Here is a 5,538-nt window from a genome sequence, read left to right on the forward strand (position 1 = left end):
AGCATGTGGTGTTACAGGAACTCTCATTCCATACAGGAAGGGAAGAGCTTACTGGGTATCTCCCATGGTAGGTGGGGGTGGGGGTGGGAAACACTGGGTCTGGGTCTCCTTCTTCGGCTGGCGGGGGTGGGGACCTAAGACACTGCCCCACTGTGTTCTTCCCCCATGCTGGGGCCTCAAGCCAGTTCTCCTCCCTACCACCTGTGAGAGTTCGGGGTGACTCCCACTGTGCCAGTTCCGGGGCCCAAAGCCGTGTGGAGCAGACAGGAGCCCAGAGAGCTGGAGCTTTGCCATCTCCCCCACAACACAAGCCCCTCGCCAGTCTCCTTCACTTCCTCTCTCTCCTCCATCAGTCCTTCACGCTCTCTGTCGGGGTATAATTCACGTACTATGAAACCACCCATCTAACACGTAGAGTTCAGTGATTTTTTTGGGGCAGTCCCCAGCCTGTGCCGCCAACACCACGGTGCAGTTCCAGAGCACATCCGCCGGCATGGAAACTCTGTATCCAGGAGCAGGCATTGCCTCCCCCTCCCCCCAGCCTCGGACAACTACTGGTCTACCTTCTGTCTGTAGGGATTTGTCTTTTCTGGACCCTTCACAGAAATGGAATGGTGCGGTATGTGGTGACTATGAACGGCTTCTTTTGCTTTGCAAGTCTTCAAGGTCGACCCATGCCGGACACCCTACTTCATTCTTTTTCTTTGCAAATAATAGTCCATTAAACAGATTCCATTCTGTGTACCCTTTCAACACTTGAATATGTAAGTCGTTTCCACTTTGGGGCTACAATGAAGAATGCTGCTGTGGACATTCAGGCACGGGTGTGTGTGTGGACGTGTATTTTCATTGTTCTTGGTTTTATGCCTGGGAGCGGGATTACTGGCACATTTGGCTGCCATACTGACATCTGCTACAACATGGGTCAACCGCAAAAGCCTTACACTAATTGCGAGAAGGCAGCCGCAAAGGACCACATACTGCATGATTCCATTCATATAAATGGGAAAATCCATTGAGACAGAAAGTTAGATTCGTGGTTGCCTAATGATGGTGTCCTGGCTGGGGGAGAGGGCTGACTTCTCATGTGTACGGGGTTTTGAGGGAAGTGAGGAGAATATTCTTAAGTTGACTGTAACGACAGTCGCGCATTTCTATGAATACACTGAAAACCATCGCATGGTACGCTTGTGATCGGTGAATTGTATGGAATGTGCGTTATATCTCAGTAAGGTTATTCTTTAAAAGGACAGAAGGGAGAGAGGGAGGACGGGAGGAAGAGAGGCTGTGTGGGGAGACTGTGTGCCCCAGGGTGAGCTGTCCGTGTTTCCAAGAGCCACAAAGCTCCAGCCTCAGTACCTCCTCTGAAGCGAGGCCACTGTAAATCACCGGCCGGGAATGGCTCTGTAAACACGCACCGGCAGCCTCAGCTAGGTGGGGATTACCGCTTTATTGATCCTCAGGTACCTTCTGGGGATTGAGTTGCTTGGAACTTCTCTACTTGCCTTCTGAGTTCCCCTGTGCAAGTCAGGGCCCATGTGTCCCAGCCCAGGATTCCCGGCGACCCCAATCTCCTGCTGTAAATGTCAGAGATGATAAAGTGGGGCCAAATCTCCTGTAGGAAATGGTGGGAACCATACCTCCAACATGGAGGGAACAGGGCTGGGCAGCGTTCTGGGGAATTCCTCAAAGCTGCCCTCCCGCAGGTGCCCAGGGGGCGGGTGACAGAGGACCGACGAACAGAGAGTGCATCTAGAGCCTTGGCTTTTCTAAAACCCTTCTGTCCTGGTGGCTTGTGCCCACCACATGATAAATTGTATTAAATTTAAGGTTCAGGAGACATACAAAGTAAGGGACGTGCACAGCTTCCTAGAGAGAATATTGGTGGCATTGAGCTAAGGTAAGAGCTACCGCCAGGTGAGGGCCAGAGCGGGTCTCAGGGCCCCCCAGGAGCAGCAGGGAGTCACAGAGCCTGCAGGTTCGGGGTGCTGGCCTTGCCACAGTAACCTCGGCAGGCACAGGGTATTAGCAATGCACTCTTTTTATTCATTAGCTTAAACAAAGCAATTAAAGATAGATAGATAGACAGATAGATAGTGATGGTTCTCAGTTGAAAGAGAAGTGGTTTGGAACCACCTGGTCCTTTGACTTCAGGAGACTGCCCCTGCTTGCCAATTTTATGAGGTTGGGAAGAGACGAGAAGGAGAAGATGTTCTGGGAAACACTTTGGAAACTGCAAAGCACCAGACAAACACCAGCATCGTATCTTTTCCCTCAGGGCGGTTCTTACTCAGGGACCCATCGGAAGATGCAGCAGGAGAGGCTCAAGAGCCTCGCTGGCCCTCGTCCTCCAGAGAGAAGCAGACCAACCATACAGGCTCCCCACTCCTGCCACCCTGACTTCGAGCAAGCTCCACAGTCTCACCCCGCTTTGCCAGGAATTGCCCTTGTTCGGGAGAATTTAGCAGTTTTCGAAATCCCCAAGTGCCTATTCTCTCATTTGGTGACACAACAGATGGGCAAGACTGGAAGGGCAGGGAGGAGCATCTCCCAGTACAAAGGGAGAAACTGGGGCTCAGAGGGACTGAGATCCTAAGTGCATCATCCTCGCGATCTGGTGTCACGGGGAGGGTCAAGGGTGTTGGCTCATCGGAGAGGCCCAGCATCCCCCAGCCCAAGTGCTGATGTCATTCCCCACCCACCCCTGGGGTTCTTAGCCTCTTTGCTCTCCTAACTGTGCCAGTCTGGCTGTACTTAAACCAGGCCCCCAGTGGGCCAGAGGCTCCCCATGCCAGGCCCCTAACTGCCCACCGAGGGAATCTTGGCCTCCCATCACACAGGCACAGGAGCCAATGAACCATGGTGCGCACGCACTCAGTGCCGCGGGGTCCGGCAGTGCCGTGAACGGGGGATGGGCAGGGCAGAAGGAACCCCTGTAGCCAGAATGTGCACCAAGACATGTGGGGGTACGTCTTTCCAAAAAGAAGAGACCCAAAATATTTTTTGAAGCTTCTGCCTCTCTTGATTTCCCATTTTTGATAGAAACATGGATACAGAGAAATATTTCCCTATTATAAGGGGAAAAACCAATGCAAGTATGATGATCTATGAGCCCGGACCCTCTGCTCCTTAACTGGGGACATGAAGGGGAGCCGTGGGGCAAAACGGACTGAAGTGGGGGCTGCTTCTCACCTCCGCATCACCATCCCCACACTGGACAGTGTGTCCAGATTCACAAGATGTTCTGAGTTTCAAGGGAACCTGGAAATGTGCACTTTTATATGCCACCTGCCCGTTACACAGAGCACAAATCTCGCTGTCCTTTAACAGTCCATGAAGACCAGCTATGCAAAATGCATTGGGGGCCAATTTTTTAAAAAATATGAAACACTTTATGTATTTGTATGTCATCCTTATGCAGGAGCCATTCTAATCTTCTCTGTATCGTTTCAATTTTAGCATATGTGCTGCCGAAACAAGCACCTTGGTATCCAAATCTGACTTGCAAGTTTGGATGTCTTGCTCAGGTTTTATATTTTACCCTGACTGTCAATGTCTCTGCCTCAGAAGATCACACCTGATTCTCAGACGAGAAGTTGACTTGCCTTCTGCAAGCATGTCCCAAAGACCTGAGAGGGAGCACGGAGAGGTTCCCAAGTGTCGTCTTCCCCGAGAGCACTCAGGGGACACCCCACTCTCTCCTACTCTGAGGATCAGCCACACAAGCATATACTGAGCCTGATTGGTTTTATTCTTAGGAAATAAAAATGGATGAATTGACCACACTCTTCTCTATTTTTGGTTTCATGATAAGAAGGAAAATCAATTCCTCATTCCAAAAGACTGAAGAATGATTTAGTAGATTTTGTTCAAAAGCCTTGCCCTGTTGAGTTGAGGATGTGGCCTTCTTGACACACATCAATACTAGTTAGCAAAAACTGTAGACATGACCCCTGAGAATCCCAAGTTCAAGGGCTTATATCTTAATATAAACAGGCTGTGAACTTTTGACTAAAACAGGTAAAGTAATGACAAACAAACCATGATGAAATGAAAACTAATCAGAGGAGAGTAATTGGCTGAATTTTTTCGAGAAGCCCCGCTAATCCTGGAGGATATGATCTCACCTTCCGGCCAATGCAGCTGCTGTCCTCGCAGGGCAGCTGCGGACGCGCTGACATCCTGGGTTGCGTGTGCGCCTTTGCGCCCAGCCCCAGGAGCGTGGTGGGAGCGTTTGGCCAGCATCTTCCTCCCTCACAGCCGCCTTCTCCTTTTCTCTCCTGACCAACAAGCCCCATGCTTCAAGCTCTCCTTGGTATGCTCGTGCACACCTGGACTTTTCCTCCTTGTTCAAAGTCATCACAGAATTAAAAAAAAAAAAGAAAACAAAAACATTTGAAGAAATTAGAACAACTGACAAAAATGAAGTTGAACAAATTCACTGCCTCCTTCCTTCTGTATGTTCCCCACACAGCAGCCAGTGATCCACTTCAAATTCAAAGATTCTACCATACCTCTGCTCAGGGACTGCAGCAGCTCCCTAATTCTCTGATGAAAGCTATGGTCCTTCAAATGACTTCCAAGTGTCTCTATGATTTGTTCCCTACCTTCGCACGACTCACATCTGTGGTCTCACCTCCTTCTGCTCTCTCCCTCCCCCATGCGTTCAGCCAGCTACACTGACTCCTCAAGCACACCAGGCCCACCCCACCACAGGGCCTTTGCACTTGCTGCTCCTTCTGCCTGGAATCTCTTCCTCAGATAGCCACATGCTTCAGCTACATGCCTCGCTCCCTCACTTCCTTCAGATCTTTATTCAAGGGCCACCTCATTGTGGTTTTGATTTGCATTTCCCTGATGATTAGTAATATTGAGCCCCTTTTCAGGTACTTCTAGGCCATTTGTGTGTATACTTCAGAAAAACGTCCGTTCAGGTCCTTTGCCCATTTTTCATAGGATTATTTGGTTTTTTTGCTGTTGAGTTTTCATAGAAATAGAGAAGAGAATGGCAGTTGCCAGGGTCTGAAGGCAGGGGGGAATAGAGAGATGCAGATCAAGGAATACAAACTTTTAGTTACAAAAGGAATAAATTCTAAAGATCTAATGTACAACATGGTGACTATAGTTTCTTTTTTTTTTTAATTTTATTACGTTATGTTAGTCACCATACATTACATCATTAGTTGCTGATGTAGTGTTCCATGATTCCTTGTTTGCGTATATGTGCCCTCCTTAATACCCATCACCGGGCTAACCCATCCCCCACCCCCCTCCCCTCTAGAACCCTCAGTTTGTTTCTCAGAGTCCTTAGTCTCTCATGGTTCGTCTCCCCCTCTGATTTCCCCCCCTTCATTTTACCCTTCCTACTATCTTCTTCTTAGTTTCTAATATGGTTTGTAAACTTGAAAGCTGCTGAAAGTAGATCTTAAGAGTTCTCACCAAAAAAAAAGAAGAAGAAGAGGAAGAAGAAGGAGTTGACTATGTAAGACATTGGCTGTGCTAATTATCTGGATCTCGGCAATCATTCCACAATATATA

The 5,538-nt window shown here is 48.9% G+C and overlaps 1 non-coding gene across 1 annotated transcript; it reads right to left on the minus strand.

Annotated features, from left to right (window-relative positions):
- Positions 1–3,376: 3,376 nt before the first annotated feature.
- LOC116649622 lies at positions 3,377–3,483 on the minus strand. The gene has a single exon (XR_004302703.1). It is a non-coding gene; the product is annotated as a U6 spliceosomal RNA (small nuclear RNA).
- Positions 3,484–5,538: the final 2,055 nt, after the last annotated feature.

The sequence above is a fragment of the Phoca vitulina genome, unplaced genomic scaffold, assembly GCF_004348235.1.
Source record: "Phoca vitulina isolate PV1807 unplaced genomic scaffold, GSC_HSeal_1.0 scaffold48, whole genome shotgun sequence".
NCBI classification, from domain to species: Eukaryota; Metazoa; Chordata; class Mammalia; order Carnivora; family Phocidae; genus Phoca; species Phoca vitulina.